This window comes from Odocoileus virginianus, chromosome 18, assembly GCF_023699985.2.
Source record: "Odocoileus virginianus isolate 20LAN1187 ecotype Illinois chromosome 18, Ovbor_1.2, whole genome shotgun sequence".
NCBI lineage: Eukaryota > Metazoa > Chordata > Mammalia > Artiodactyla > Cervidae > Odocoileus > Odocoileus virginianus.
Window position 1 is genome coordinate 39,985,188 of NC_069691.1, and position 21,946 is coordinate 40,007,133.

General features: G+C 37.6%; 1 protein-coding gene and 1 non-coding gene across 8 annotated transcripts in view; both read right to left on the bottom strand.

Annotated features, from left to right (window-relative positions):
* The window catches only part of LINGO2 (leucine rich repeat and Ig domain containing 2), a 1,346,710-nt gene that overhangs the window by 461,502 nt on the left and 863,262 nt on the right, over positions 1–21,946 (bottom strand). The gene's annotated exons all lie outside the window — the stretch shown is intronic.
* TRNAG-GCC (transfer RNA glycine (anticodon GCC)) lies at positions 1,271–1,342 on the bottom strand. The gene has a single exon. It is a non-coding gene; the product is annotated as a tRNA-Gly (tRNA).

The following is a 21,946-nucleotide window of genomic DNA, read 5'->3' on the forward strand; positions in this document are numbered from 1 at the left end:
CAGGCTCATTAGGGAAAAAAAGTGCAGGAGCTGGGTGTGACTAGGGTTCTGCACCTGGATGTGTATTATTTCTTTCCCAGAGCCAGAAAAGTCCTGTCCATGGCCCAAAGGAACATGGTAAACTCTACTGTGCTTTGAGTCAATATCCAAGAACGTCCAGCATGATGAGTAGAACATAATGCTGTTCAGAACAGGATCCCTGACAGTGATGATGACTGTACAGAATGTGTTTGGACTTTCAGAGAGGAAGCCATCATCTCTTCCAGGGCCCCAGTTAATGAACAACAGAAGATTGCATCAAGATTACAACAACTTGATTGCATCAAGTCTGAAAACAAAACACACAGCAAACAAACAAAACTGTCCCCTAAAACCCAAAAAACAAAAACTCCAAGCCAAAAAAGGGAAAGCTAGAAATTCGACTATAGAGTTTTAATTAACATGATAGAAATAGGGAAAATATGTGTCTCTGGATATTTGTGTGCCAAGGGCAGCAAGAATAAGTCCAGGCCCCACTGGTTGGTGAGTTTGAGGCTGTTGATATGATGTGTAATGTGAAGCTGGGTGTGGCTCTGCATATAGGTAGCAAATCTCAGGAAATATAGGCATTTCTCAGGGAATAATTATAACTGGGTTCATCCAGTTTGGACTTGACAGTACATGCATATACACTAAATATACAAGACCATATCTAAGGTCTAAATGGGTATCATCAAGAAGGAAAATAAAAGGTAACAATCTTTTCAAAGAAGGTCAGCTACTTTAAGGTCCTCATTAGTCTTAAACTATAACCTTGACTTTAAAAGAAAATCTTTACCTTCCGCCTTGAGTCCACTCAATTGTGTCTGATGAAAATGTTTAGCTTAGAGAAAGTTGGCCATGTACTGACAACTGAGGAAATCATCTGGATGGCCATTTATATTGCATTTCTAACCTAACCATCCTATTATACTGAGAAGCCCACAGTTACCAGTTTGGGAAGACTATTGGCCAAATCATTAGAATGTTGCCTTGTGTATCAACAGACTTAGACCATCATTCAAATTTTGTATCTTAAGTGTTTTTTTTTTTTCATTTACATATCCAAAAATGTCTACATACTTTTAATGCACATAGTGATCACGTATTGAGCGAGTGAAAGTGAAGTCGCTCGGACGTGTCTGACTCTTTGTGACCCCATGGACTAACGTAGCTCACCAGGCTTCTCTGTCCATTGGATTCTCCAGGCAAGAATACTGGAGTGGGTTTCCATTTCCTTCTCCAGAGGATCTTCCCAACCTAGGGATCGAACCCAGGTCTCCCGCATGGCAGGCAGATGCTCTAACCTCTGAGCCACCAGGGAAATCACAGTAAAAACAGCAGAATCTTTGGGGTCAGACACACCTAAGTTGGATCCCAGCATCACTGCATATTTACAGGGAAATACTGGGCAAGTTCCATAACTTCTCTGAACCTCAGCTTCCTTATCTATAAAATGGAAATAATCAAAAGATGCTTGTCCCTTGGAAGAAAAGCTATGACAAACCAAGACAGCACATTAAAAAGCAGAGACATCACTTGCCAACAAAGGCTCGTATAATCAAAGCTATGTTGTTTTTTGTCCCAATAGTCACATAAGGATGTGAGAGTTGAACCTTAAAGGAGGCTGAGCACTGAAGAATTGAAGCTTTTGAATTGTGGTGTTGGAGAAGACTCTTGAGAGTCCTTGTACAGCAAGGAGATCAAATCAGTCAATCCTTAAGGAAATTAGTCCTGAATATTCACTGGAAGGACTGATGCTGAAAGCTGAACCTCCAATATTTTGGCCACCTAATGCAAAGAGCCGACTCATTGGAAAAGACCCTGATGCTGGGAAAGATTGAAGGCAGGAGGAGAAGGGGACAATAGAGGATGAGATGGTTGGATGGCATCACCAATTCAATGGACATGAATTTGAGCAAACTCTGGGAGCTAGTGAAAGACAAGGAAGCCTGGTGTGCTGTAGTCCATGGGGTCACAAAGGGTCAGATAGGACTGAGTGATTTACCTACCTCAAGATTTGTTTTGAGAACTAGTGAGATGCTATACAGATAGTGGGCTTCCCTGGTAGCTCAGTTGGTAAAGAATCCACCTGCAAAGTGAGAGACCTCGGTTTGATCCCTGGGTTGGGAAGATCCCCTGGAGAAGAGGATGGCAACCCGCTTCAGGATTCTTGCCTGGAGAAGCCTCTAGGACAGAGGAGCCTGGTGGGCTGCAGCTCATGGAGTAGCAAGAGTTGGACACGACTGAGCGACTAAGCAGAACACAGACAGACAGTGCCCAGAATTTATTAGACATAAAATAAGTATTAGCTCCTTTTCTTCTTTAATATCATTATTGAAGTATTAAACTATCAGTTACTTGTATTTATCATCTGTCATTCAAAATGTAAAAGTATTATTACAACATCTCAAATATATAGAATCCAGATATTCTCACATGAAATGACTCACATGCAAAGATTCACATGAAAAACTCTTTATATATGTCTCTGTAAAACAATCACATAAATAAATTATACATTAAATGAGTTTAGCTAACTACCGAGAACACAGTGTAGACCATTAATAGTTGTTCATTTATATTAAGGACAGAAACAGTATTCATAGAGAGAGTTAGTTGAAAGCCAAGTAAACACATTTAATATTTCCTTTGCTGTACATCAGCAGTATTCAGAGCAAAGCCCTGAATCTCACAGGGCTCATTCATGTGCGATCTCTGGCTCCTCAATGGCTGAAAACCTCATATAGGAATATTATAATTAAGTTTTGCAAGCCACCCTGCACATTTCAATGGAAAGCGCTAAAGCGTAGTGGCTAATAACACTTGCTCTGTTTTGAGACAGCCTCCTCATGATCTTCAACTTGCTGTTTGATCTTTGACAAGTTACTTAATTCCTATGCTTCTGTTCTTGATCTGTAAAATGGGAGTGGTAATAAAAGGGCATCTATCTCACCAGACTCTAGTAAAGATTAAATGAGAAACAGCAATTAATGTGCTTGATACTTCGGAATCACCAAATAAATACTATCATAGTTTCTCTCATACTGTTTTCCCCAAATAAGATCTGTGGAGATTTATATCATACATAACAAATAGAAGAAAGACAAAAAAAAAAAAAAAAAAAGGAAAGGAATTCTATGGTAAAAGGTCATAGCTGTAGAGGTAGGCTTTTCTACCCTTCCTCAAGTCCAGTCTAGAAACAAGTCTCCTGGTTAAAAATCTTAATTTGCACCTGCCTGGTGGCTTAGGTGGTAGAGAATCTGCCTGCAGTGTGGGAGACTAAAGTTCAGTCTCTGGGATGGGAAGATCCCCTGGAGGAGGAAATGGCTACCCACTCCAGTATTCTTGCCTGGAGAATTCCACGGACAGAGGAGCCTGGCGGGCTGCAGCCCATGGAGTCGCAAAGAGTCAGACATGACTGAGCGACTAACATTTTCACACACACCTGCCCTGTAAGATGAAGACTATTCACTCCATACCAGGCCGTTGGTGGGGTGGTCTCTGTCCATCTCACAGGAAGTGCTCAGGTTTAAGCTGAAGTACTATAGGCCTTCAGTCTTTTCTTTGCACAAGAGCAGAGATTTCTGGGCTTCCTCTTATCTTTCTGTATAGCCCCTTTTCTAACTGGAATGCTTTTTCTTCCCTTCCTTAATCTCCCCAAAATGACCGTAGAGTGTGGGAAAGGCTTATTAGGAAAGGAAGTACGTGGACTCCTTGGAAGAAGGCTTTCAGAAAAGGACAACATATTCAAAACAGTAGAAACTGGTAGGAAGGCCTGTGGCTTCCAGAGAGTGGGAAGACAAGCTCCTCCGGGGTCCTCACTTGGAAGGAGGCAGTCCCTACTGAGAATCTCCCAGTGAGTGAAGCCATTAACATAGACAGGAATTTGGAGTTGAGGGAATAAAACGGGGTTGTCAGCTCTAAGCCCCAGCCATTAAATTAATGTTGAATCTTGATTTATGCTAATGACACTTAGCAATGTAATTCTCTGTAAGAGCATCTGTACAATAGCTCAGATATTCCCAGAGGTGTTTAGAGAGAGGGAGTAAGTCAACCAGATAATATTGTGTGAAATTAATTAAACAGGGACTTTAATAGAAGGATGCTCTGAATTGGAAAATACATCTGTTTTGTATAAACATTTTCTTTCACCTCACCTGTGGTGTTTAGGTTTACCTAGAATTCTCATGCGAGAAGAATTTGGGGTAGAAAATTCTATGATCTTATGCTAATGCAGAAAATTTTATAAGTCTTGAGAGCAGGACTGCATCTATGAAATCCTTCTCATATAGTTCATATGCACTAAAACAATACAATATGACATGTGGAAATTTACAAATATTAAATTAGTAGTAATGGACATGAGTTTGAGTATGCTCTGAGAGTTGGTGATGGCCAGGGAAGCCTGGCGTGCTGAAGTCCATGGGGTCACAAAGAGTCAGACACGACTGAGCGACTGAACTGAAGTGAATACTGAACTACTGATTTCTACTGAAAATGGTAGTTAGATAATTCAAAAGCTATATTTAGGTATTAATAGTCATTTTTAATAATATAATAAGCAAACCTCCTATCAACACAAAAACTAGAAAATTGATAGTATGCTCTCCCTAAACCCCAAACATATGAACCCACCTCTTCAGGCAATCAGTATTTTGAAGTTCAGATTTATTATTATCTTTCTTTCCTATTTTACATCTATAATTATTTATTTAGAAAGGTGTTTATATATGTGTATGTTTATGATGTTTTTAACTTAAAACATGTTGCATTTAATCATTTTATCTTATTTTTTTAGTTAAGTTTTTATGATAGTTATTGATATGTTTGAACCTGCTGCCACATATCATTTCAACTTGATCTTCTTTTCTAGACTTTAAAAACTAATTATCCTCTCCATTTATTTTTTTCCCATTATTTTAGAAACAAACACTTCAGTACATATCACATTCACTGACCTCTACTCCCCAAACATATCTGATATTATCATTCTGGACTTTTAATTTTAGTGTTATTATGGTATTTTCATAACCAGAATTTTAATTTTGTATCAGCTTCCATATGTTCATGCTTGTTCTTTTCTCTTGGCAAGTTTTAAAACTATAATTTTTAACAAAGTATAAAAACTTTTAAAATACCATATATTTCTTGAAACATCACCAAAGATTTATCTACTTTCTTATTTAAATATTTATGCAAACTGTTCCTGGCATGGGTCTTTAGCAAAGTTTCAGAGGCTTTGTATGATAGAGCATATCATCCTCTCATTTAAATAACAGCTGGCTATGAAATACTAGGTCTTCTGTGCTTTTAATACTTTAAATGCACTCCACTGTTTTCCGGCATCAAATGTTGCATATGAAAAATCTGATGTTGCTCTGATTTTTGTTTCTTTTATTCATTCTTTCTTCATTCAGTTAATATTTACTAAGTAGTTACTACGTGATGCAGTAAGTTTGACACCAGGGTCCAAGAGTATACAGAGAGGCCCATCTACAATAATCCTGGGAGGTTGTCCTCTATTGAAACACAAAAACATATATACATATATATATATATATTTTTACTTTTTAAAAACTTTATTTTTAATTGAAGGATAATTGCTTTACACTATTGTGTTGATTTCTGCCAAACAATAAACATAAAACTTGTCTACATTCCAGTAGTGATTTTATATTCGATATTCTTTGCCATTTAAGAAGAGCCATTAAGCGTTTGTAGAATAGAAACATGGGATGTATCTGGGTTTTACTTTTCCCTGGCCACCTAATTCTTACTTTGAATCTACTTCCTACTATTTTATAGTCAATTTTAATAAGCAAAGCTGATTTCTCACCTCACAAAATGGATGCTTTGGAAAATCACAAGTGAGTGGAGGACTCCTACAGACCAGCCAGTGAAAACGGGGGAACGGTCGATAAACCAATGGTGAAAGAGAAAATTGAACAAAGGGAGACCACAGCAAGCAGAGAAACTAAATACTCAAAACACTGATACCCAAGGCCACTGAGTAAAGGAATAGAGAGTTGTAAACATTTTGACAGCTCCTGTGGGCATCACGGACTTACAGGACAGCATAGTGACAGACACAAAATCTTAGAATTGATTTTACTGTCATCTACCATTTCTCATAACTTGACAAACAGGAGATGGCTTAGATCACTTCCACCACATCACAGCTATTACGGAAGTCTGTATAAGATGCTAACATTGCTTTTCCCTCAAATATGTTGTTAAAGACATTGGCATTGTAAGGTAAACATGAGTATTAAGTAGACCTATGGGATGAGACCTCCTTAACATTTCTTGAATTATGTGATAAAGATGGAGGAAAGTGCTTGGGTACAAAGAAAAAATAAAGAAAGAAAGAAGCATGTGTCTTGTGTTTATGCTACTAATACAAAAATACCAGAGACGGGATGACTTGAACAACCAGCATCGATATCTCACATTTTAGAAGGCCGGGAAGTCCAAGATCATGTCCCTGGCAGCCGCAATGTCTGCTGAGGGCCTCTTCCTGTTTCAGAGATGGTGGTTGTCCCGTGTGCCGTCACATGGAAGAAGGGGTGAAGGAGCTCTTTGGGGGCTCTTTTTTTTCTTTTTTGAAATTTATTTATTTTTAATTGAAGGACAATTGCTTTACAATATCGTGTTGGTTTCTGTCGAGCATCACCATGAATCAGCCTTAGCTACGCATGTGTCCCCTTCCTCTTGGATCTCCCTCTCACTTCCCTCCCCATCTCACCGCTCTAGATTGTTCCAGAGCTCCAGTGTGAGTTCCCTGGCTCATCAGGGACATCCCCACTGGCTGTCTAATTTACATGTGGTAATGAAGTTTCCATGTCACTCTCTCCATATATGCCCCCCCCTCCTCCCCACCCACCCCCCACGTCCATAAGTCTGTTCTCTATGTCTGTGTCTCCATTGCTGCCCTGCAAATAATTTCATCAGTACCATCTTTTTAGATTCCATACATATGCATTAGTATATGATATTTGTTTTTCTCTTTCGGACTTACTTCACTCTGTATACACTCTGTATAATAGCAAATGAAACAACTGACAAAGGATTGATTTCCAAAACATACAAGCAGCTCATACAACCAATACCAGAAAAACAAACAACCCAGTGCAAAAGTGGCAAAAAGACCTAAACAGACATTTCTCCAAAGAAGACATACAGATGGCTAACAAACACATGAAAAGATGCTCAACATTGCTCAATATTAAAGAAATGCAAGTCAAAACAGCCATATCACCCCTCACTGATCAGACTGGACATCATTAAAAGTCCACAAACAATAAATGCTGGAGAGGGTGTGGAGAAAAGGGAACCTTCTTGCACTGCAGGTGGGAATGCAAATTGATTCAGCCACTATGGAAGATGGTATGGACATTCCTTAAAACACTAGGAATAAAATCACCATATGACCCAGCAATCCCACTACTAGGCATATACCCTGAGGAAACCAAAACTGAAAAAGACACAAGTAATCCAATTTTCACTGAAGCAATCTGGATGTCCATCAATAGATGAATGAACTGTAGGTTCTCCACAGAGTTTAAAATTTAAAAAAAAAGTATTAAATATATAGTAACAAATATCATATAGTAACACAAATACATGGGATATAGGAAAATGGTATAGATGTTCTTATTTGTAAAACATAGGGACATAGATGTAGAGGACAAATGTATGGACAGCAAGGGGGGAAGGGGGAGTGAGCTGAATTGGGAGACTGGGATTGACATGTGTACACTGTTGATATGTACAAAATAGGTAACTAATGAGGAGCTACTTAATAGCTCAGGGAATCCTACTCAATGATCTATGGTGACCTAAATGGGAAGGAAATTTAAAAAAAAGAGGGGCTCTATCTACCATCTATAACTGATTCACTTTGCTGTATAGCAGAAACTAATATAATATGGTAAAGCAATTATATTCCTATAAAATGAATTAAAAATAATGTTTATAAACACTGTGTTAGAGATAAAGATTTATAATTTAATAAAAGGACTGTGTACCTACCACCCAGTATAAGCAATATCCCTCTCACATGTCCGTCACTGATACCAGTTACTGTCCTTGACCCCAAAGGTAACGGCAAACACCAAATTTATGTTTTGCTATTCCCTCGCTCTTCTTTACCGTTTACTATACTGCTTAATATTGCTAAACATAGAATCCTGATTTTCATGGTTTTCAAGTTTATGAAACTAGACTTGATTCCCTCCCCCCCTGAGGATTATGTTCCTAAGATTGATTCATGTTGTGCAGCTTATTTTATTCACTCTTATTGCTGGAGAGTATTATATTATGTGAATATACCACATTTCCCCTTCTGCCCACTGTTGAGGGGCATTTGGGATTTTCCCAGCATTTTGCTGTTAAAAACATTGCCACTTTTAACATTCATGCATGAATAACAGGTTTGGGAGTCCTGGGACACATAAAGAAGTTTCTCTTAGGTTTATAGCTAGGAGTAGAGCTGCCAAACAATAGGAAGGCGTGTCTTCACATTTACTGTGATGTGCCAGACTGTTTCCTAAATCTGTTAACTTGAACCGTGGACTTTAAAATATTCTGTTCATTCCATGCCTTTTAGTGTTTGCCAATCATGTATCTTACTCTTGACTTTAATGTATATTTTTTGGCTACTAATGAGGTTGATGATACGCGACTTCTCATCTATAAATGCCTATTCAAGGTATTTCTTGTGTGTTTTGTGATTTTGTTTTAAACTCTAATCTCACATTCCTTGAGTAATTCTTTGATGTAGCAGTTTCTTGATGCCTGAGCCAAATGTGGATTCACCCAAATATAATTTGCGTTTCTTTCCTTCCATTCACATAAAAGCTTTATCAAGCTCAGCAACTTGAAGCTAAAGATTAGGTTTGAGGGCTTGTTTGGAACCCCCAAGAAGAATGAATTCAGGCTGCAAACCACACATGAGGACCTGCTTATGGTTATCAAATTTCTTGGGGATTTTTTTTTCCTACACTGAATGTCAAGTTTCAAAGATAGCTATTATTCTTGCTACTCTCTGGAGTGTAGATAATCTATTAGTAACTTACATGAAAGCAAGGGCATAGCCCTTTAAGTTACCAGATTCCTGAGTATGACAACCATGGCACAGAGGAATCATTTTCATTTACTCAGGACTTCCAGACCTCAGCACCCCAAAACTTTTAATCCATCTCCTAGAAAATTTCAGTCAACTCCACTCAATGATGTATGCTTCAACAAGGAGCCTGTTCATCTTTCTAGATAACAAGCATCTCAACTCCAACAAACAAACAAAAAACAACACTGTGATCAATTCATTCAGAACTTTGCAATTAGAAACGTCTAGAAACTGCTTTAAATTCAACAGAAATCTAAGATTTCATCATGCAGTGGAATAAAAATTTTATTTTGAATTACCTATGGAGGGCACTAGATGTTTCTGGGTTGAGATGAAATAAAGTCTTAATCTATCCCTGGCATCATGTTCCTCATTTCATATTCCCCTTTCTCTCTCCCTTTGTCAGGATTTGGAAGAGTGCTAAAAGACCCTGAGTTAATTTGATCAGTTAATCAAAATATTTTAGGGATCTGGATAAATTTGCATCTCTTGTAGCCGAGCAATCTATTTTTATTAGAATCAAGCCCAGGTTTTATAGCTTGATAAACCACTTGACTAATATTAGCTACCAATTTTTTTAAGTGTTTTCTATCTGCCAGACAATATGTTAGTGTTTTACATACATTTTAACCATTATAGCTTTCCATGATGGCCCAAGATCGCTTAGCTGTATTCTTCCACAGTCTCTGCCTTATCCTCTACCACCTGCCACACACCATGAGAAAATAATACCCCCATTGTTCAAATCCAGCAGGTGACTACAAAATTAAATTATCTTTTTCAGCTCAAACAGGTTTCAAGTTGTTTGGCAAATAACAATGGAAGAACCTTTTTACTATGAAATCTTAATTCATATCCATACATAACAGGTATTTATTCTGAAGCTGTATATTATTAAATAATTATCTAGTTAATTCACTCTATATGTTAATCTACCAAGTATGGAGTAAAAAATGGCACAGCAGATTTTTCTAGGTTTGGTGTTCATGAACAGCTTCCATTGGTCTCCTGCTATTAAAAGATTGATATATGCACAACAAAACAAAAAAAGATTTCTTTCAAATGCCATATAAATTAAAAAAAAAAAAAACTTCACAAAGAAGCTTATGACCATAGCCTGGTAGACCTTGATATATATCTGCCATCTCCTAATGTTCCTGTGCCCCAGTTATCTGTAAAAGGGGGATATGCATGTTTGAATTCTCTCAGGTAGAGAGGATTTAATGAAGACACGAATGCAAAGCAATTTAATTCTTCAGAGCTAAGAATTTTATAAACAAAAGGCATTATCATTGATGCTCTTGCTATTATTCACTCATGGTATAAAAAAACCTACCAAATGCAGCTAAAGTATAAAACTGATCCAACCTAGCACATCAGTGAAAAGGATTTTTTTTCTTTGCTCTTTTATCTTAGCAGCATTAGTTTAAAAGATGCTTGAATTACTTGACAAATCAGAAAGAACTATTGTTACAGACAGAAAAGTAATCTATATGCAGGTACGGGTCCAACAATATACTACTCTAAGACATGTAAAACCACTAAAACACAGATATGGGTAATTGTCAGAGTAATTTTAATTCTTTCGTTTGCTTGCTTATTGACCCATTAACTTAAAACCAGTTTTATTTTAAAATCAACTTTATATTGGTATAATGTATGTGTAATACAATTCACACAGTTTGACTGTGAAAGTTAATGAGCTGTGACAAATTTAGAAATTCAAATAATAACTATCACACTGATCAAGACAAAAGATGTTTCCATCTTCTCAGAAATTTCTCTCATGCTTCTTTGCATAGACTCAATTTTAAATCATTAGAAATCAGATCTATGCTTAAATAGATGCTATTATCTTAGATTTAAAAAAAAATCCAGATCCTGGATTTCTGCCTGGGGGATGAGGATTAGGGCAGTGGGGGATCATATCTGTTATCCTATTATTTATGAGTTATCATTTCCTCAGAAAGGCCTTCCCTACTCTATCAGCATTATTTTACTCTCCTATTGTACCTTGTTTTTTCCTTTATACTTTTTATTACAATTCACAACTCTCTATTTATTTGTGTATGTATGTAAGAGTGTGTGGTGTGTTTTTTTAATGTCTCTACCACTCACTGGACTTGAAACCTTCCAAAATTAAGAATCATGTTTTCTTCTTTTTCTATTGTTGATATGTTCTTAATGATGCCTGACACTTTCCTGGCAAAAGATTGTGCTCAAAAATGATCTTTGAATGTACTAATAGACAGCTAATTCATTTAAACAACATTTACTAAGTACCTACCACAGGCAGTTGGATTTCACTGTACTGGAGATCTAAGGATTAAAAAGGATTTTAATAAGCAGATCTTAACTTACGTGGAATCCATAATTATGTGGCTATTAAAAAAAAAAACCTCAGCTTTTAGCATCTTATTCATTACTATCATTAAGTTTCTACTGTATGCATGATACTAGGTGAGTTACTTGATGCATATTAATTTGAGAATATTTCAAAAGTAGCTACAGATAAGCCTAATCTAATAAATTTTTAATTATTTGAAGCTTTGTTCCAAAAATGTAAATTTAGGAATCCAATACAAAATTCTATAATGAGTTATTTTCTATTAATTCAGAGCAGAATATCAACACAATAGAATGACTGCAACTGTTTTCAATGATAAAATGTGGATCTGACTATTAGAATTTAAATGAGTTGTTTAACAAGTTATGGGTTTGTTTTTTTTTTTCCCCCAGCTCTAGCTGGAGGGTATATTCACCCCAAGGGTGAAATTGTGAATCTTATTGAGGGAGAATCTATCATTAGGGCCAATCTTAATTAAGACAACCTTGTGAGAAAGCTATCTGAGCGGTGAGTTTCAGAAAAAAAAAGCCTCTTAGATAAAACTTTGCCTGAAATCAAGCAGCCAGCAAATAGATGACTTTACATTTGGATTCAAGACAATCTACTCCAGTGTTTACCTTCTTTAAATGAGTATTTCTAATAGCTGCACTGCACCTTCTACTGTGTACTTTTCCAGGCACTGGGAACACAATAGTGAACAAAGCATGAACACTGCCCTCACACAGCTCACATCCTAGAGCATGTGATAAGGAAACTGCTGTTTACTAGCATCTGGTAGAGGACACTTTCTGTTAGCTCATCATGTCCTTACAGTACCCTGGGAGTTCAGCTTGCAAATGACATCATTCTCTTTTCATAGACATGGGAACTGAAGCTCAACAGCTAAGACTGGAGCCTACATCTTCTGGTTCAAACCTGATGTTTTGCTGATTGCCAAAGGAATGAAACCTTCAAATTTCATCCTTAAGGTAGAAGATGTGGTGATCATACTAACATCAATAGAGTGAAATACAAGGCAAGACCATTTATCAGGAAGACAGGAGTGGGTGGTGGTCGGTAACAAAAGACAGATGTTAATAAATAGCTATAGAGTGGAATGCAAGGCAAGATCGACTGTCACATGCTAACATAGAGCCTTACCATGTAGAACACAACAGCCTGACTTCCACCTTCCAGCAACTTCCATCCCTCAGTGGCTTTGTATGGAGAGATTGCAGGGCCCCAGTGTAGCAGGAAGGCCAGAGATACCAGAGAATTCACACTAATACCCTTCTTTCAAGCAATTGTAGGATAATGACTAACAGGAGTTGGTAAATGTGTATTCTCTGCTCCTTAGGTGGGTAACTCAGAGGAAAAAAACCTTCCTATGCTGGCTGCCAGAGTTCAGCTCATCGAATTAGGCTCTAGTTCCAGGAGAGCTGGGTTTTCCTGGTGGCTCAGATGGTAAAGAATCTACCTTTAGATTCTTTACCTTCTGAGCCTTCTTTACCAAAGGAGGCTCGGGTTCATTCTCTGGGTCCGGAACCCCTGGAGAAGGCAATGGCTACCCACTCCAGTATTCTTGCCTGGAAAATCTCATGGACAGAGGAACCTGGCGGGCTCCAGTCCATGGGGTCACAAAGACTCGGACACGCCTGAGTGACGAACACTACAGGAGGGCTAAGTTGATTGCGGTCACATCCTTTACTGGCTCCTTTTTATTCCTTGTCTCACTCCCCACCAACGATTCTTAGGATTAACTCCTGAATACATTCCCTTTGTACCAGACGCTCTGCTTGGGGGAACCAAGGCAAGTTTATCAATTGATTCACAAAAGTGAGGGCGCCCAGCCAGTAGCCCTAGAATTAATGGATGAGTATCAAAGCCATCCTGATAAATCCAAAAATCTCTTGGAGTGCTTCAGTCTGCACAGAATCGATGAATTTTCCCTTTGAGGAATTCACTGCAATATTCTCTAATTCTGAATGCTGTCAGGGATATGAAATGTGGTTTTGCTTACAAATCAAATAGCAATTGATTCCTCCATCACCAAAACAGAATCATCACAGTGAAGAATGCCCACCCTCCCCTTTCCTCCCCACTGCCCCCCACCAATGTTTTCCTCTCTCTCCTCCACCTCTTTCTGCCTCCTTCCATCACTTCCTCCCTAATTTTATTATTTCCTTTCTTTCTTTCGACAGAATATATAATCTTACCGAAATCATAGCTTTTTTGAAAAGAGACATTTCTTTAGTTAAGAAAGTAGGGAGATAGAAAGTAACTGTTATTATCTTTCCTCCCTTGATATCTTTCGTTTTCTAAAACTCTCTGAAGATTTATGGAGGTAGGTAGAGGTACTAAGTAAGAAAAAAATATTATTAATCTTGAGCTGTACCTGGAGCTCTTTTTTATTACCCAATACAATACACATAGATTCTTATTAAGAAAGAAAATCCTCTGTGAAGGAAATAATCCATTTCATTTTCCAAATGAGCACAGCACAGCTAAGAGAAAGAACAGAATTAGCAATAGAATTCTCAGCCTAAACCCCTTGCCATTTCCTTTAGTAAAATGAACACAGGTAGAGAATGTATTAATTTCATTATAAGATAGAAGAACTAAATTCAGCTTATCTTTTTGTACTTAACTCCTGTTTGGCGTGAAGCTATTGCTATCTCATTTATTAAATTATCAGAGCTCAAACAACTACCTATTTTGGCACTTGGGAAGAGAAAGACTTCCTTATTTTATTAAAACACATAGAATCATTGACACAGGTAATAATATTAACATGTCCTTCATAAAGGTCCTGCTGGTAAGTCAGTCCCAACTCATCATCACAACCAGTAACTGTCCACACTTGAAGCCAACAGATGAAAGCCCTTCATTCTATTCCCTAAAGTGAGCTCAATAATCACAAACTAACCTTGGTCAATTATGTGCTTACAAGAAATAAAGGTGATAAAAGAAAACTATGTAAGTAACTTATTAATAATCAACTTTATTCAAGAAATTCAAGGTGAGGTGTGTTGGAAAATATCACTTTCTTAATTGTGATATTACTTCAAATTGGCATTCTCTCTCTTTTTCAATGCCAACATATTAGATGTTTACAAGAAAGAATAGGTTCATTGCCAAGAATGTGGATATTGTGTCAAGTATATTTCAAAGGCATTTCAACTGTGATATTGAAGTAAAAGCCAAAGACACAGAAGCAAAGCCAGTTCTACAATAATAGAAGTGAAACGATATTTAGGTTCATGCTGCTCAGAGCGGGAAGGCTGGTCCCCTTGAGCTCATCAGGATGGCAGGATTCATACCAAGTCAATGGACAAAACTGGCATACCACACAGCTCCAGGTCAGGGGTAGGTAAATCAGAGTCAGGATGGCAGGATTCATACCAAGTCAATGGACAAAACTGGCATACCACACAGCTCCAGGTCAGGGGTAGGTAAATCAGAGTACTATTTATATAAAAAAAACAAATTGACACATATTATGGCACAATCTACTTTGAATACAAATTTATTATTATGGTAAACCAGGCTGCAGGGAAAAAAAAATAGCTGTTATAATGAACTCAATGCAATTAAATTTTTCTTATGCAAAAAAAAATCACATAGATACAGGGTAAAATTAAATGCAAAAACTGACTGTACAATTTCTTGAGATAAAAAGCATTCAGTTAAGTCTTTTGATTGCAGATGGTCCATTTAGTTTGTTGCCCAAACCTCTGTAGGGCAAGTTCACGGCTCTGGCATTGAGGATATTTTTATGGAAAATTCTGAAAAGCACTTATTAAGTTTGGTTATTAGTAGGAATTCCAGCTAACCTTACCTCTTGGCACATAAAAAATTAATATTAGATCTTAAATTTGGCTCTTTGGTCTTTGATACTTAGATTCATTTGGTAAAGCCAGAAATGTGCCCTACACCACATTCCTATCAGTTTGTCTCAGTTAAAAAACATACTAAAACTTAGAATGTTCATTGGGCAATAGGAGACTAAGGAAAGGGTTAGTTCACTACCACAGTTCACACTGAGCCCTTGGTAATGTAACAGAAAACGGAGGATCCCATCCAGCTAGGTATATGGCACTTCACTTCTGACTCTGCATCTCCTCTCTGCAAAATGTGGTAGATTATTTATTCAAAGGACACATAGAAATGACTGCAGGCCAAGTGCCACTCTAAGCAGTTTGCATGAATTGACTCGTTTAATCTTATGGCAAATGTCTGAGTATTAAGTGTCACAAATAATGTGCAAAGTAAATCCAAGGAAGGAAAGAGAGATAGATAGGAGTAAACTATCCTAGAGAATCTGGTCAGGATATGTTATTATCTTACTTAATATTTTAGATGATATATTTGGAGTTGACTACATAAAAAAAGTGACATTTGAATAGTCCTGACTAAATTAAAGGACCATCCATGTAACTTTATGGGAGAACAACGTTTCAAGCAGACAGATCGCAAGTGCAGAGGCTCTGAGATGAAAACTATGCTTGAGCTGTAGAGAATGAGTAAGCTGGCCAGCTTTCCAGAGGGAAGTTAGTGAAGGAACCAGCGGGCAGAGGCTACAGGAGTAGGAGATGAGATCAGAGAGGAAAACAGTTTGGGTTTACTTTGTATTTGGTGGAAACAGAATGATTCACCATCCTTAAAAACTGATTTTGCAAGTATTCTTCCAGTCTAGCCTGCTCTTGGATGCGTGTGTGTATGTACATACATATACATACATACATTTGAAATAGTGTACAGACAGTCACTCCTCAGCTGGGCAAAATAAATCATGATGGAGTAGTGGGAAAAGGAGGAGGAAGACGGGAAAGAGTAGCACTCTGATTATTTTACCACCTTACTTAAAATTCTTTCAGCAGCTCTGTGGTCTAAAAAGGGAGGCAGTGCTGAGTGACTGTTGGGTAAGACCAGTGGAGGTCAGACTACTGAATCTATAGCATATTAGGGACATGTGATATATCCAGGGTCTGAGTTATCTAGCTCACTAGTACTTGGATTTAGAAGGTGTTTAATAAATGGGCTGATTTTATCAGTTGTCAAGTGCTAATGGCACTTTAATATCCAAATCCATTCATTTTACTTCCTAGTACAAGCTTAACAGAAATTCTTTTCTTAATTTCATTAGGAATAAATCTGTAGTCATTTCCGTGCTTTGGTTCTTTTTTCTAGAAATTGGCTTAGATGATTGGGAGTAAGAACTGTCTTAGATATAGTTTGGCTAAAAGGAAAAGTAAGGTAATTTGCTAATAGGGATTAAAATCTATTCAGAAAAGAGTTAAGCTATACAGGTAGAAAGAAAGTGAAGTGTTTTCAATATGCATATAGGGCCAAAGACTATTATAAAACCACAATACAAGCTGAGAGGCAGAAATCCACAGTCGGTTTGTTAGAACAGGTAAGAAGGTGAGTATGGACCAGACATAGAGATAAGGCCTAAGGAGAGGCTATGCACATTGCATAATCCTCTGCTTCTACAACCTGGGTTTTCTTTATATCTCTATTCATTTAGGAAATTTCTTTCTTGAAGAAGGCATGCAAATGGTATCTAGGAGATTGATTAAGTTAAATATCTCAAGAACTGTCACTTCCAATGTTCTGATGATCAGATCATGGTGCTATTACCTGTAAAACTCCTATCTCAAATTCAATTTCCCTAAAACACAAAATTCAAAACTCTAATTCCATCTCAGTTCTTTCAGTCATGGTCCAGCATTCAAAGTAGCAATCACAGAGATATTTCTACCCTTGGACAAGAAATGGGATAGTTATTGTTCAAAGGCATTTGCCTGAACTCTGGAGAGTTTGGTAGCATCTTTTCTCACCTCCTTCATTGTCAACAGGATTACTTCATTTAGATATGCTCCCCAATAAGAATCTCTGTCAAAGTGAAGTTCCCAAGACTGGACCTAAAACAGTGACTACATATATATTCTTCTTCAAAGATGATGAGCCCAAGAAAGTGGACACATAAGTTGGAAACTTGTGCAATATAAAGCAATAGCCTTAGATGTTTATACAACATTTGACCCAAGTAAAATTCTAGGAATTTATCCTGGAGAAATAATAAATGTGCACATTTTTTAATCACAGCATTAACTGTGAAAGTGAACAACTGGAAAGAATGTAAATATTGACAGTGATAAACTGGTTAAATAAGTCATGACTGACTTACAGACTTTCATTATGAAATATGTGTGTGTGTTAGTTGCTCAGTTGTATCAAGCTCTTTGCGACCCCATGCACTATAGCCCCCTAGGCTCCTCTGTCCATGGAATTTTCCAGCCAAGAATACTGGAATGGGTAGCCATTTCCTTCTCCAGGGGACATGAAATATAATGCAAGAATAAAAGAAAAATTCCCATAACCGCTGAGAACAATTACAAATAGAAATATGGGGTAAAATATAATCTGAAAACTTTAATAAAGAAGAAAGATACCAATGACCAGAAAATAATGTGTCTGAAATGTACATTTAAACCAAAAGGGATATCACTTCCATCCTGATATAGACTATATGATACAAAGGGGTTAGTGTATCCTGTGATGGTCAGGAAAGTTTTCTGATTAGAACTGGCCTGGAATATTAGAAGAATTGGCAGGAAGGCAGAGTGGAGAATTATGCTAATTAGTACATTAAACTATGGAATTTGACCTAAAGGCACTTTAAGATTCACTCTGTTTCCAGATTTCTAAAAGACTTCTTTAGACATATTTGCTGTGGGAATGCTTTAAAAATACAATCTAACGAACATATTAATAGTGTTTATTGAAGAATCATTATTATAGGTAATGATTAGTCAATACCATATCTGGATTAGAATTTAGTTTATAAAATGGAAACAAATGGTCTATGGCTCAACAAAAAGTTGTTCATTTAATCATGCAGCCTTATTCTGTTGGAAGTGAGTAGCAGTGGCAGGTCCATCCACGTGGACACAACAGCTAGACTCCAGAATGCCACGGGGGGAGCTAAAACAGACTGGTCTATTGTAACCCTCTGGCAGCAGAAAGACCAACCTAAGATACAATCATATCTTTGAATGGCAGTCTATTTTGAGGAAGAGAATTTATTTGGAGTCAGAAGACCTGGATCCAAAGGTCAGCTCTGCCATTTATCATCTGTGAGAGCTTACAAAACTCATGAATTTTCCTGAATTTCAGCTCCAGTGGTGTGCAGAAACAGACACATACGGGCTTGTGGGAGCCAGTTGTGAATACCTCCTCCCAGTTCAGCGTTCAGTGATGTTACATTAGAAGTCTGAAATTAAGCATGATGGGTGTGCTTGCATCATAGAACTAGCAAAAATCATAAACCAGGGTTCCTCCCACCCAAATGAGTTGGTTGTAAGACATTGCCAGTACATCACTGGTTTAAACAATGGGTTCTTGAATAATTATGAATGGCCCCTCTGGTCTTTGTATTTACATATCTGTTTAGTTTGTCCATTTATTTTGTTTATTCTTTTTTATATTCCACACATAAATGAAATCATATGTGTCTTTCTCAGTCCAACTTAGCATCATATCCTCAAGATCTGTTGGCACAAATGGCCAGGGCAATGGTTACCAGAGAGCAAAGGGGTGGGGGAGAGCAAAAAGGGTAAAGAGGTCAATTATATGGTGACTGATAGAAACAAACTTTTTGATCCTGAGTATAATGCAGTGAATACAGATGTAGAAATATAATATTATACACTTAAAACCAATATAATACTATATACCAATGTTACCTCAATAAAAGTTATTTTAAAATAATGTGACTAAGGTGCTTTTGCACCGTGTAAAACAGCATGCATTGGGAAGTTTTGTTAATAATATTCCTCTATGCATCGTGCTTTGATAGCCTAAATCCAGAACAAAGAGTTAACAACAACATCCTTTACTTCTAACGGAAAAAAAAAGTAATCGAGAGAAGAAGGTAACTAATGACACTGAAGTAGGCTTTCTAGAACTTAAAGCTTTGTGGGGGGTGCAGGAAAACATGAACAGAAGATGAAAGGTAAAAGAACAATCTGAATTCTGAATTAGATAAAGGGAACATTCTGAAAAAGAAATCAGGCCAAACTATGATAGTAATTAAATTTTAGGCAGAACTGCAAGCAATATAAAAGATATATTATTTAATGTTCTAGAAAGGTCAGATGAGATCTCTTGAAATAATTTTTTCCTATTTCTTTCACTGATATTGAATCAAAGCGACTGCTCTTACCAATAAAATAAAAACACAGAAATATGTTTACACAATGAACAAAAATGTACACATTGTTTAGACATGAAAAGATAAAATATACTCTTGGGCTATTGTATTAATAATTCTGCATATAAAGGGAATGTAGTGACAAATATAAGACTGTAAAGTGTTCTTTGAACTAAGAAAAAATAAAGTGAAGTTTGAAGGGGAAGACAAGATTTTTTGCAATTAAGGGATCAAAGGCCTCACTAGAGCATAGTCGGTTAGTAGCTCAGTCATGTCCACTCTTTGTAACCCCATGAACTGTAACCTGTCAGGCTACTCCGTCCATGGGATTCCCCGGGCAAGAATACTGGAATGGGTAGCCATTTCCTTCTCCAGGGATCTTCTGGACCCAAGGATTGAACCTGGGTCTCCTGCATTGCAGGCAGATTCTTTACCATCAGAGCCACCAGGCATAAGTAACTCTAAAACCCCACCCGCATGGATGCAGTCAGTGTCACAACACCTTGTCTATTTTCTCGTTTTATGAGTACCTTCCAGAAAAACATCTATTTCTGCTTTATTGACTTGCTAAAGCCTTTGACTGTGTGGATCACAACAAATTGGAAAATTCTGAAAGAGATGGGAGTACCAGACCACCTGACCTGCCTCTTGAGAAACCTGTATGCAGGTCAGGAAGCAACAGTTAGAACGGGACATGGAACAACAGACTGGTTCCAAATAGGAAAAGGAATACGTCAAGGCCATATATTGTCATCCTGCTTATTTAACTTGTATGCAGAGTACATCATGAGAAATGCTGGGCTGGAAGAAGAACAAGCTGGAATCAAGATTGCCGGGAGAAATATCAATAGCCTCAGATACGCAGATGCCACCACTTTTACGGCAGAAAGTGAAGAAGATATAAAGAGCCTCTTAATGAAAGTGAAAGAGGAGAGTGAAAAAGCTGTTAAATGTTAACATTTAACATTTAACATAAAATGTTAAAACTCAACATTCAGAAAACTAAGATGATGGCATCCAATCCCATCACTTCAAGGCAAATAGATTGGGAAACAGTGGAAACAGTGGCTGACTTTATTTTCTGGGCTCCAAAATCACTGCAGATGGTAACTGCAGCCATGAAATTAAAAAGATGCTTACTCCTTGGAAGGAAATTTATGACCAACCTAGACAGCATATTAAAAAGCAGAGACATTACTTAGAAAACAAAGGTCCATCTAGTCAAGGCTATGGTTTTTCCAGTAGACATGTATGGATGTGAGAGTTGGACTGTGAAGAAAGCTGAGTGCCAAAGAATCGATGCTTTTGAACTGTGGTGTTGGAGAAGACTCTTGAGAGTCCCTTGGACTGCAAGGAGATCCAATCAGTCCATCCTAAAGGAGATCAGTCCTGGGTGTTCATTGGAAAGACTGATGCTGAAGCTGAAACTCCAGTACTTTGGCCTCCTGATGCGAGGAGCTGACTCATTTGAAAAGACCCTGATGCTGGCAAAGATTGAAGGTGGGAGCAGAAGGGGATGACAGAGGATGAGATGGTTGGATGGCATCACCGACTCAATGGACATGAGTTTGGGCAAACTGCAGGAGTTGGCGATGAACATTGAAGCCTGATGTGCTGCAGTCCATAGGGTCACAAGGAGGTGGACACGACTGAGCGACTGAACTGAACTGATAACCATACAACCAAAGTAAAAATAAAAACTTGACAGCAGCATTATAAAACCATGCCCAAATTCTATTATTTTTATTTATAATTCTTTCTCCCCCTACTGTTTATTGGGGAAAAAAGTTATAAAATATGTGAAAAGAGAGATAGTACCTCTTGTCCTACCAGGATTCTGACTGATAACAGTAATAATGAAGGTGTTGGTTTGGCCTAAAATGTTTTTGTGGATTAGTCACTCAGTCTTGCAACCCCATGGACTATAGCCCGCAAGGCTCCTCTGTCCACAGAATTCTCCAGGCAAGAATACTGGAGTGGGTTGCCATTTCCTTTTCCCAGGGCATCTTCCTGACCCATGAATCAAACCTGGGTCTCCTGCATTGCAGGTAGATTCTTTACCAACTGAGCTATGTGGGAAGCCTAAAATGCCATTATTTAAACTCTCCAAAACAAACTGAGGCCCTACTTTATCTTTAAATAAAAATGAAATGGCAAAAATTTTAAGGAATTATTCCAAAACTGCCACTGCTTTATAAAAAGAAAAAAGAGTGACCTTAAAAATTCTTCTCCTGAAATCCCAAAGCAATATGCT